General features: G+C 43.8%; 1 protein-coding gene across 1 annotated transcript in view; it reads left to right on the forward strand.

Annotated features, from left to right (window-relative positions):
- adgrb1a (adhesion G protein-coupled receptor B1a) overlaps positions 1–12,445 on the forward strand; it is a 191,346-nt gene that overhangs the window by 90,261 nt on the left and 88,640 nt on the right. The gene's annotated exons all lie outside the window — the stretch shown is intronic.

The following is a 12,445-nucleotide window of genomic DNA, read 5'->3' on the forward strand; positions in this document are numbered from 1 at the left end:
ACCTTAACCTTAACCCTAACCTTAACTTTAACCTTAACCCAAACCCTAACCCTAACCTTAACCCTAACCTTAACCCTAACCTTAACCCTAACCTTAACTTCAACCTTAACCCAAACCCTAACCTTAACCCTAACCTTAACCTTAACCTTAACCTTAACCTTAACCCTAACCTTAACCCAAACCCTAACCTTAACCCTAACCTTAACCTTAACCCTAACCTTAACTTTAACCTTAACCCAAACCCTAACCCTAACCTTAACCCTAACCTTAACCCTAACCTTAACCCTAACCTTAACTTCAACCTTAACCCAAACCCTAACCTTAACCCTAACCTTAACCTTAACCTTAACCCTAACCTTAACCCAAACCCTAACCTTAACCCTAACCTTAACCCTAACCTTAACCTTAACCCTAACCTTAACCCTAACCTTAACCCAAACCCTAACCTTAACCCTAACCTTAACCTTAACCCTAACCTTAACCCTAACCTTAACCCAAACCCTAACCTTAACCCTAACCTTAACCCTAACCTTAACCTTAACCCTAACCCTAACTCTAACCCTAACTCTAACCCTAACCCTAGCCTTGACCCTAACCCGGCGTGGTCAAATAGTGCAGCAGTCTCAGGAACCGCGGCACAAAATAACCTAGCAGTTTCGGCCGCGCACCGCGGCTCTGTAGACACTCCCTATTTATATAGGACATTTAAAAAAACATTTTTTTAAAGTGAGGCCAAAATTGTGAACTGAACTGCACACTTTGTTCATTTGTGGTTCAGTTCACTTTATTTATTACATATTAAATCCAAATCGTGTCTCGTTCTCGTGGACAGCGTCTCGTGTCTCGTGGACAGCGTCTCGTGTCTCGTGGACAGCGTCTCGTGTCTCGTTCTCGTGGACAGCGTCTCGTGTCTCGTTCTCGTGGACCTCGTCTCGTGTCTCGTTCTCGTGGACCTCGTCTCGTGTCTCGTTCTCGTGGACAGCGTCTCGTGTCTCGTTCTCGTGGACCTCGTCTCGTGTCTCGTTCTCGTGGACAGCGTCTCGTGTCTCGTTCTCGTGGACCTCGTCTCGTGTCTCGTTCTCGTGGACCTCGTCTCGTGTCTCGTTCTCGTGGACAGCGTCTCGTGTCTCGTTCTCGTGGACCTCGTCTCGTGTCTCGTTCTCGTGGACAGCGTCTCGTGTCTCGTTCTCGTGGACCTCGTCTCGTGTCTCGTTCTCGTGGACCTCGTCTCGTGTCTCGTTCTCGTGGACAGCGTCTCGTGTCTCGTTCTCGTGGACCTCGTCTCGTGTCTCGTTCTCGTGGACAGCGTCTCGTGTCTCGTTCTCGTGGACCTCGTCTCGTGGACCTCGTCTCGTGTCTCGTTCTCGTGGACAGCACCTCGTGTCTCGTCTGGAGGGAAACGCTTCTTGACGCATTCATTTCACGTTTGAAGCTGTTTTAAAGCGATACAAACCACTTCCATCATGTTTTAAGACAAACTCTCCACCTGAGCCACTGCTAAACCTTTCAAATTCAGTTTTTTGTGAACCGGGAGACGCTAGAAATGATCTGTGTCAAGAGAACGTAATCAAAAAAGCACCAACGTATCCAAAGACAAACGTACAAAACAAACAGGAGCTGCCCGGCGGGTTTTCCACCACACGTTTCAGCCGGTGTCCCCCCCCCCCCCACCATCCGAAAACATCGTTTGTTTAGCACTCTTCCTCGTCGTCCTCCGCCACCGCGACAACGAAGTTAATTAAACTCGGCGAAACGAACGAGAGCATGACAGACAACATGAAGACGTCGGCAAAAACAAAGGGACGGCGACGCAGGCAATCTCATGGTGCCTGCTCTGCACGCGCTGCCCGGCTGGAGACGGCGTGTTCGGGCTAAATTAAAATCCGCGGTGGACAGCTGCGATGATTAATGAGTTAATATTTGGGACAGAAATTGGACTCAAAGAGAGGCGTCCTTGTCCGCGTCAATCGGAGCTTTGTGCGCTGCCAAACCGGATCACGCTAAAGCCGCGGAAGCCGATTCTCAAGCAGTGAAAGGAGGAAGTGGATGTTTTGCGCTATCGAGGCCGTTCCTAGCGCTCACAAACGTTTGGCGCGTTATTTTTGACACAGTTTGGCTTTTCGGACATCACGGTAACGCAGCGGAGGGGTGAAAGGTCATCGCACGTCAGCCGACACGCTCTCGTCACCAACAGAGATTTTCAAAAGTATTCTTCGCGTCACATTAATTGGACATCGGTCAGTGGCTTTCGCAAAGAAAACTAGCTACGTGCTTATAATTAAACATGTGTAGCCAATAGTTTTCAAACTCATCCATGTTTTGGTCATTGGCAGTCAACATTCAAATGCAATCAAATGTTTGAATTAAGAAAAAGCAGCACGGTTGTGGAGTTAAGCATATGAAAATGAATTAAAAATCCATGACTTCCGTGCTAGCGACTGTTAGCGTCATTTCAAGCCGATCTGATGCACTTGACACGACGCAGACGCAAGTTATTATGAAACATTATTTATATTTGCGCGCTGTTATAAGTAACCGTCCCTGTAACTGGAGAGATTAGCCCTGACAAATCTGCGGTCGGCGGTGAATTATTAACCAACTTTGCCACTTTCCATCATCATCACTCCGATCTGCTCCAGAAAATACGTAAGAATTAGCTTAGCGCTCTTTCTGGCCCGCGCCACATCATTTCCTCTCAGCGGGAAGGAAAATAAAACGAACCAACTCAAAGTCCATACGACAGGTTCTCATGTTTTACTATTTATGACTTAGTTTGGTGAGATTGTCCCTGTGGTGAATAATTATCATCGTTTTTCATCAGTCAAGTTTGTGAAGAAGATTTGACAAATAAAAGGAAGTAGTGCTGAGTTCCACAACAGAATGCCTCTGTGATGTCATCAAAAAGCGCCAATCCATCAAAAATGCAGAGGCAATTTCAACTTGCACCTTTTTATGACAGTTTAAACAACAACAATTACGTATATTCAGGTGCAATTATTTGTGAAACCATAACTATAGTATTTTTTAAATTGTTTATGGCCCTTTTTACAATCTTGTTGCTAGGTAATGGTTGTGTAATTACCTCTGCCTATGTCATATGGCAGAAAAGAATAAAGTATTTCCTATTTTCCCCAAGAATAACCTTTAATGGTAAATATTCTTCATCTTTAAGCCCTCAGTCATCATATTTCTTCCTTTATTTGGTTGATCATCGCTGCCCCTGTCCAACCAGGAAGTGAAATTATACTATCACTAAAATTGCCAATTTGGAGAAAACGTTGGTAAAAAATATGATCATAGTCCTTTTTGTTTTAAGTGTTTAAGTCTAATGTATGGACTTTAGGTTTCTGATCCAGGAACGTCAAAAGAAAGGAGCAGGACATTGACGTTTACCAGACGGCAGCCCCGAGCTAGCTTAGCGTTTGATCACAGAAATCACCTCAGCGCACCCCGTTAGCTCGAAACCATGTCCGTGTTTATGGAAGCTGTCAGCTTTGACCGCTGCGGGTTTCTTTTCCCGTCACTTTTGATATGAATCGTGAAGAGGTGTGGCGTGGGAGGCTGTTTGTTTACATGCACGGGCTGAACGGAGGATGCCCGCCAGCGTCAGACGCGGTTAGCGCAGTTAGCTCGTTAAGGCGGGAGAACTTTGGGGCAAGAGGTTAGACGTTTACCTGCTAATATGCACAAGAAGTAAATGTGTCCACGGTTTAGTGTCCCCAGGTGTTGCCAAGCGTAACTTTATTTAAATAACAGGATGTAGGCGTGTATATGATGTATGATGTTGGTGTTTTCTGATTTGACAGAAAAGACAGTACAGTATTTTCCTGACTATAAGTCCGACCAGCCCCAAAAATTATAATAGAGAGTAAACTGGGTAAAAGTTTTTGAACTTGAACTGATAAAATCCAAGACCAAGAACAGACATTTTATCTTGAAATGCAGTTTAAAATAATAACAGATGAGAGAACATGGTGAATAGGTGTACGTATGCTAACGCTAACACCTTCAGCTACATGAGGCACAGACAGAACTGTGGTAAGTGTCTGGTATGTTAACGTAAAATATGAACAGTTATTCAGATAACTATAGCATAAAGAACATGCTAACAAGTTTACCAAAGCATCAGTTTTACCCCAAATCACTAAATCCACTGACTTCTTCTTCCTCTGTGTCACTTCTAAACAACTCCACAAACTCCAGAGGAAGAGGAAGTGCAGATTCTTCTTCTGCATCACTTAGAGCCTAGAGCGCCCTCTTGTGGTTGTCAGTGTGAAAATAACGAATAATGTCACATAATATTATAAGTCGCTCTGGAATATAAGTCGCATCCCGGCCAAAACTATGAAAAAGGGTGTGACTTATAGTTTGAAAAATACGGTACTCCAAATCACTGCGCTCAAAATTACTCTAGGCCTATTGAAATATGTTACTTTTGTGGTAGTTGCAGACCTATTCATGATTTCATCTGTTGGCAGTTCGAGCAACATTAATAGATTTTACATTTTACCTATTCTAGTGTGACCAGATATTCTTATTTCCCAGAGACAGTTCCACTTTTGAGCCGTGTGTCCCACTAAGATTTATACAGATTTATTGCCAGTGTTATACAAGATAAGTCGCAGTCGTCCCAATTTTTGACCAATTTGCTATCCGCTAATAGTAGACAGGAGAATCTATTGTAATTTCTAAAGCCAAAATAGTAAAAACAGCACGCTTGAAAAGGAACACAACTCTGATAGAAGTCTTTCCGATTACAGCCGAGTGCATATTACTGCGCTGTACCTGATTTTTCCTTTTATTTTCGTCATAAAAATGCGAGAAAAACAGAACTCTTTGCTGCAGTTTCCAATGTACAGTATCGCTCACCGACCGAGTGCATTCTGAGCATCCAAACTGTCACCGTAAAGGAAAAAACGCTCTAGAGTTAAACGCAAAAAGCACACATCGGTCTGATTTTGACTCTATCTATGGGGCAGAACATATTTTACTTTATTACATGGAAGAAAAGAAACGGCTACAGCTTCTTTATTAGCCTACTCTTTTCACAATTGTATTTTTGTCCCCCTTGTCTTGAATTTTCTACTGTTTAAAAAAAAATCCTATCACCATGGAGACAAGTGGTGGCTAAGACGTGACATAGTGCAGGTTTAAGTGTTGCACCCCGTCGTCAACAGTGCAGTGCTTATAAACCGCTCGATTTTTTCGTTGCTTCGGTCCCATTGTATCACAGAGAAGCTTTTGACTTTCTTCTCCGGGCCAAGTGGATTTTTACACATTTAATTCCACCACAGAACAATTTTCTATTTTGCCTCAGTCCATTTTAAAATTAGTTCCAGCTCAGCAAAGACACTCTGCTTTTCTGCTCCTTTTTTAGACACGACGGCGAGGCAAATTTATGAAATTGGCCAAACCGGTCCCACCATCCAATATTATCACACGTCCATGCTCAGAATTGCAGCGTATTTGTACAGTATGTTCCAAATACTTCATCGCCGTCCAGGCTCTTGCTGGTTTACACTCATAACACCACAGACCACCTCGTGTTTGGTCCAGATTTTTGGTTGTTTTCCATTTGTGCAAACGGACCGGGTTTTACTCGGACTTGGCCGTGACAGCGTTGCATGCTGGGAAACTGGACCACGAACCTAAATTATCCAATTAGATTCTGGGGCCGGAGCGTCTGGGGCCACAGCGGCGTTCGCTGAGAGGCTAATCTCCCAAACTGCAGCGAGCGGTGATATATTGGATTTGTGTTAGCGCTGAGGTGCTAAAGTCAGCAGCGCGGCCGCCTCCCGAGGCTAACACACATGCTAGCAAAAATAAACACTGGAGCCAAGACGATTCCATTGCAATTTCACACAACGAGAGGAGGTTTTTTTTTCAAATCTGTGAAACATTTTACTTTTGTTTTTTACGACAAACCCTAAAATTTTAACCATTCAATTTAAAAATTATCTTTATCTTTCTTGCTACTTAAAGGTTCCGGATGCATTGCACTTAATGCTTTATATTTAACCTGAAAAAGGCTGATGTGGGAAGAGTAACCAAACAAATAGTAAACGTACCATTACTTCAAAACTAAATCATATTGCTCAAGTTTAAGAAGAGGGCCAAGATATTATTCAGGAAAGAGATTCAATGTATTTGAGGAAAACTTGTGATGGTCCGACCAAAATATCAATATAGCATTGTCCATACATTATGTTTTGCCTGTCCAAAAAAAAAAGTCGTCGCAGGAAAAAAGGAGTCACACGCTCTAATATTTGGTAGTTCCACTCGCACAAAGCTCTCACCGGGGTTCAGAACTGTAGTAGATTAGTTTCTGCTTCTCCTTTAGATGTTTCCTCTGCTCGATGCCAACGATTTGACCCTGACATCATTTCCATGACCACGGGATTCGTCTTTCCATATGGTTGTTTCAGAACTGCATCAGTCGTGTTTAGATATTGTGTCGCAGCTGAAAGTTCATCACCTGCAGCGGTTCTCCAGCAGGAGGAGAGGAACCTGCTGTATTTACTTTGTTGAATCCAAGCGGCCGCGGTTGTATTTTAGTATATTTGCGCATATATTTGATTTTTTAGGTCAGTTGGAGCTGGCGTGGAGCAAAAATAATAATTTCACCTCCATACACTATGTGAAATGATTTAAAGCAAAGGCGTTTCATGCATTTTAGTTTAACTTTACTTGTATTTTATCATGTGTTACACCGTTTTGTATCTTAACTCTATTCTAATTATACTGTATTATCTGTGTTAAATAGTTAGATTGAAGTCTATTTCCTTATTTTCTTGTGGTTTCTGTGCTTTGTGTTGACACTGGGACTATAGCTTTGTGCGACCTTCAGCTACATAAGCCTGAGTCCATAGGTTTTGACAGAAAATGTCTCCAAAACAACGTGCCGAGCAGTTAAACAGACTGAACAGGGGCCAAACCCTCAGAGTCTGAGCTCTGGTCTCCTCTGAACTGGTCTCACTGTGACTGGCAGCTTAAGTGCTTCCATTGTCACCGTTTGACAGATTAATTGGCCGGTCCGACTCAAAACCCGGGCGTTTCAATCCAGTCCTTGTAAATCCAAGTCAATCAAGAGGATATCAATTAGTTTGGGTTTGCACGTCGGTTTTTCTGTCTGTGTCTGTTGATAATTCACTATGATTACGTCTCTTTTCATCAACTCGCGTCTTTTGATTACAAAATATGAGCAAGATGCAAAGAGTAATGTCCAGAATCAGAATCAGAAAAGGTTGATTGCCATTGTCAATGAACAGGATTCCCAAACATAGGAACTTGTCTTGGTGATTTGGTGCAACATGAAACAATGAACTATGATAAAACAACCTATATAAATACAAAAAAACCAACCATTAAAATCTGCTGATTCACCCGCTTTGACTTTGCACACTGTCTGAAATAATCCAAGTAGCAAAGAAAACTGGGACCAAACAAGAGCTAAACTAGTGCATAAGACATACGTGTGTGTTCATTTAAGTGTGTATATATATTTTCCTTTTTTTGTTCAAATTTGAGCCAGTTTAGCCCCAGTGTGGACTTGGTTTGGTCCTGTTCTAGTCCTGGTCTAGTCCAGGTTGAAATGCTGCTCAAACTGGTAAATGTTTGTGAACTTGGAGCTGGTCGAGGTCAAATGTGACGTGTAACAACAGTGAAAAGTGCCATAAAAAACAAACAAACTGGCTTTAAACTAACTAAACCTGAGAACTAAACCTGTGCTGGACCAGGACCAAACCAAGTCTACGTCAGAACTATAGATTATTCACAGTCAAGTTAAAAAAAAAAACAATATACTCAAGAAAATCTCAATGATCTAAGCACCGACTAAACAGTAACTAACACCTGACTAAACCAGGACTTAATCTGAACTAAACCAGGTCTAAGCATGAGCCGGGTCACAAATACTTACATCCAATCGAGCGCTTTATTGGCTGCTGCGGCTGGTGCGGGGCAGACGCGAATAACAGGAAGTGGAGATACCTGCGCTGAATGCAGATGAGGGCCTTAATTACACCTGTGGATCGGGACAAAACCGCCGTTGTCGCAGCGCAGACGTTACCATGGAAACACGGCCCTGATGGAAGAGGCTAATTTCCAGGCTAATTCCGTGCATGACGCTAACAGCGGTCGGTAGCGAGGGAAGCGTGATTTTATTCAGTTCAAAGTTATGTAAAAAGGTGCAAATACGTGTCATTTACTGGGTCATTTCAAACGCCGCCTGCCAGTCATTCGTGTTCAAATGTTGAGGAGAAGCTGCCACATCAAAGGACGGGCAAACACAGAGGTCAAATGCCCCCACAGGGATTCTACACCGTATTCAATTCAATTATTTAATGCGATACTGGTGAATAAATACCGCCGATGACTAACGAATGCAATCAATTACAAAGGGCAGTTAATCGACGCGTATCTATGTATTGACCCTGTGATTAACCCTGTGTCCGACGCAGAGCAAAGCGCGCCATAAAACCTGTAAGACCGAGTCGAGTGTTAATGCCGTGACACGCAGTCCACTTTGGAGGATTATATCTGGTCAGCACAGCCCGGGTGGACGGGCGGAGCCACTCGTCAGGACGGAGCGTATTTCTGTTGGTCCTGGTTTAGTCCCGGTTTAGACCTGGTTTAGTCCCAGTTTAGTTCCGATTTAGACCTGGTTTAGTCCTGGTTTAGTCCTGGTTTAGTCCTAGTTTAGACCTGGTTTAATCCTTGTTTAGTCCTGGTTTAGTCCTAGTTTAGACCTGCTTTAGTCCAGGTTTAGTCCTAGTTTAGTCCTGGTTTAGTCCTGGTTTAGTCCTGGTTTGGACCTGGTTTAGTCCCAGTTTAGTTCCGATTTAGACCTGGTTTAGTCCTAGTTTAGACCTGGTTTAATCCTTGTTTAGTCCTGGTTTAGTCCTAGTTTAGACCTGCTTTAGTCCTGGTTTAGTCCTAGTTTAGTCCTGGTTTAGTCCTGGTTTAGTCCTGGTTTGGACCTGGTTTAGTCCTGGTTTAGACCTGGTTTAGCCCTGGTTTAGTCCTGGTTTAGTCCTGGTTTAGACCTGGTTCAATCCTTGTTTTGTCCTGGTTTAGTCCTAGTTTAGACCTGGTTTAGACCTGGTTCAGACCTGGTTTAGTCCTAGTTTAGACCTGGTTTAGTCCTGGTTTAGTACTGGTTTAGTCCTGGTTTGGACCTGGTTTAGTCCTGGTTTAGACCTGGTTTAGTCCTGGTTTAGTCCTGGTTTAGTCCTAATTTAGACCTGGTTTAGACCTGGTTTAGACCTGGTTTAGCCCTGGTTTAGACCTGGTTTAGTCCTGGTTTAGTCCTGGTTTAGAACTGGTTTAGACCTGGTTAAGACCTGGTTTAGTCCTGGTTTAGTCTCGGTGTGAGTGAGAGTGAACTGCAAATCCACAACTCATCAGACTAATGTTTTACACGCAAATAGATTTATGAGTTTACTGTTTGTTTTTTTTGTATTACTAAGCGGTTTTGCACAATAGATCATAAATGTATTCTTCAAAGTGTTAGCGTCCCCCGTGAGCCAAAGTAAAGTTTGGCTCCCATAATTAAACTTTAATTAAACAAATATTGCTTATTATTTGGTGCTGTTGATGTTTTATCCACGGTTTGACCATGTGATGACTTTAAATGGAAAGCAATCAACAAAATCAAAACGTCATAGCTGCATTGTTGTTTTTTAGGACGTTGCTGCAACAATATAAAAAAAAAAAAAGGATTATAAATGTATCTATGAATATGAAGCTGTTAGTGAGTCATGTTTGAGCCTGAGTGAGGTGATAGAGAGAGGTTTGTTCTTTGTTATTGGCGATATGGACTGGCCACGTCCCTGGTCCAGAGTGTCAATCAGAACGTGAAAATCAGTGCATTTATATCACAAACCGTTGTTGTCAAACTTCATTTCAAAGAACAGATTTAGTGCAAGTTCCCTCAAAAAAGTGAGTAATTTGAAATGTGTTTTGCCTGAAGTACAGAGAATATTCATTAGGATCCTTCAACATGACTTTGATTTGAACTCTACACCTTTATAGATGATTTACAACTAAAACTATCTCTAAATATCATTCAAATCCATAATGTATTGGTGTGAATGGCCATGTTGGCTGGTGTTTCCTGTAAAAGGCAGAGCCAGTGGAGTGTGAGCGGGTCAGGCCGTGTCACAGGTGCTCCTCGGGTCAAGCTGAGCTCAGGGAAAACAACAACAGCTCTGACCTCTGACCTCACGTTGAGATCAAACACATTGATCCGTCTGTACATTGTCACAAACCCTCTGTCTGACGTGGGTCTGAGGCGTCTCACCATCCACGGTCATGTTTTGTCCAAGAAACTCTAGTTCTATATGTACTTCCATTCCATGATCCAACGCACAGTTCTAGACCACAACTTCCAGACACTGTTCTTATCAAATTTTGCCTACAAATGACATAAGATAAAATAACCGTTATTTGTCCCACAGAGGAGAAATTCCAATCTTGCAACGCACAGAACAGTGGGAAAACAGAAACATACAATTGAAAACTAAAAATGGCCCACACTCGTACTTGTTCACACCTCGGCTTTAGCCCATCAGCTCTCCCATCCCCCCAGCACCCCGCCCTCTTGCCAACCACTTACTGTTACTTGCTGGAGCATGTCTTCAACATGAGCCTGAAGCTGAGGGTGGTACCACAGGTCTGAAGACCTCCTGTCTGGTACCTGTGCCCAAGACACCACGCGCCTAAGACTTCAACAGCTTCAGGCCGGTGGCTCTCATTTCCCACCTGATGAAGACACTGGTCCTGGCCCACCTCCGCTCCACCGTGAGCTCAGCCATGGACCCACTGCAGTTTGCATATCGGCCTGGCATCGGAGTGGAGGACGCCGTCATCTCCCTGCTGCACCGCTCTCTCTCTCACCTGGAAAAGCCTGGCAGCTCTGTGAGGATCCTGTTCTTCGATCTCTCCAGCGCCTTCAACACCATCAGCTCCTGAGGGACAAGCTGGAGACTGGTCCCAGGCTGGTGTGGAGTATGACCTGGCAGAGTGGATCCTGGACTACCTCACAGACCGACCCCAGTTTGTGAGAGCCCGGAACTGTGTGTCTGACACTCGGACCTGCAGTGTGGGGGCGCCCCAGGGCACTGTCCTCGCGCCCTTTCTCTTCACCCTTTACACTGCAGACTTCAGACACGACACGGACAGCTGTGGCCTGCAGAAGTTCTCTGACGACTCTGCCATCATCGGACTCATCACGGACGACGATGATGTGGAGGACAGAGGACTGGAGCAGGACTTTGTGGACTGGTGTCAGCGGAACCACCTCCTCATCAACAAGACCAAGGAGATGGTGGTGGACTTCCACAGAGGCCACCCCACTGCCCCCTCACCAGTGAACATCCAGGGACGGGACATTGAGAGAGTGACTCATACAAGTACCTGGTGTTCATCTGAACCACAAACTGGACTGGACTCATAACACAGATGCACTGTACAGGAAGAGCCAGAGTCGGCTCTACCTCCTGAGGGGACTCAGGTCTTTTGGAGTGACAGGGCCACTCCTGAAGACCTTCTATGACTCTGTGGTGGCATCAGCTCCTGTAGGTGTGGCCTGCTGGAGCAGCAGCATCACAGAGAGGGAGAGGAAGAGGCTGGACAAAGCTCTGTCCTGGGCTGTGCTCTGGACTCGGTGCAGGAGGTGGGGGACAGAAGGGTCCTGGCTAAACTCACATCTATGCTGGACCATGAGTGTCGCCCCCTGCAGGACACTCTGTCCGCTCTGGAGAGCAGCTTCAGTGAGAGACTGATCCACCCTCGCTGTGTGAAGGAAAGGTTTTGCAGGTCTTTCCTTCTGCTGCTGTCAGACTGTATAACAGACACTGTTAGTCCTGAACATGTGTCATTCAGCTTCATAATCATGTGCAATACTGTCATATTCATATGCAATACTGTCATATTCATGTGCAATACTGTCATATTCATATGCAATACTGTCATATTCATGTGCAATACTGTGACATGATGTCAATCATCCCGGGGCAATATTTTAACAGTTGGGAACAAAGAGTTATTCAACAAAAACCGACACGTGCCATTTTAAAAAGGCATTGCTTTACTCTTTGTTTAGCAATGTTTTCAAATGCCGGATGTATTTTACTGCACTCAAAATATTATCCGTATTCCTCCTTGATAAAATCCACTAGACGTTGTTTTCATTGATAAAAGCTGCAGAAGATGGAAACAACAATGCAATTACTTTTAGACACACTTTCGAAACAGAGACATGTTTCTGCGGCCGAGCTCTTAAACGACAAAATTAAAAAAAATATTAAAAGTAGTGGAATTTATTGCTTCTACACCTCTAAAATATGTCAAACCACTAAATGTTTTCAATCATACAGAGCATTTATTACAACAACATGATTATGTACAATAAGTGGCTCTGACTGTGGTTATGTGCAGTACAACA

Source organism: Eucyclogobius newberryi, unplaced genomic scaffold, assembly GCF_026437365.1.
Source record: "Eucyclogobius newberryi isolate DKJ021-1_F unplaced genomic scaffold, fEucNew1.0.hap1 SCAF_3, whole genome shotgun sequence".
NCBI lineage: Eukaryota > Metazoa > Chordata > Actinopteri > Gobiiformes > Gobiidae > Eucyclogobius > Eucyclogobius newberryi.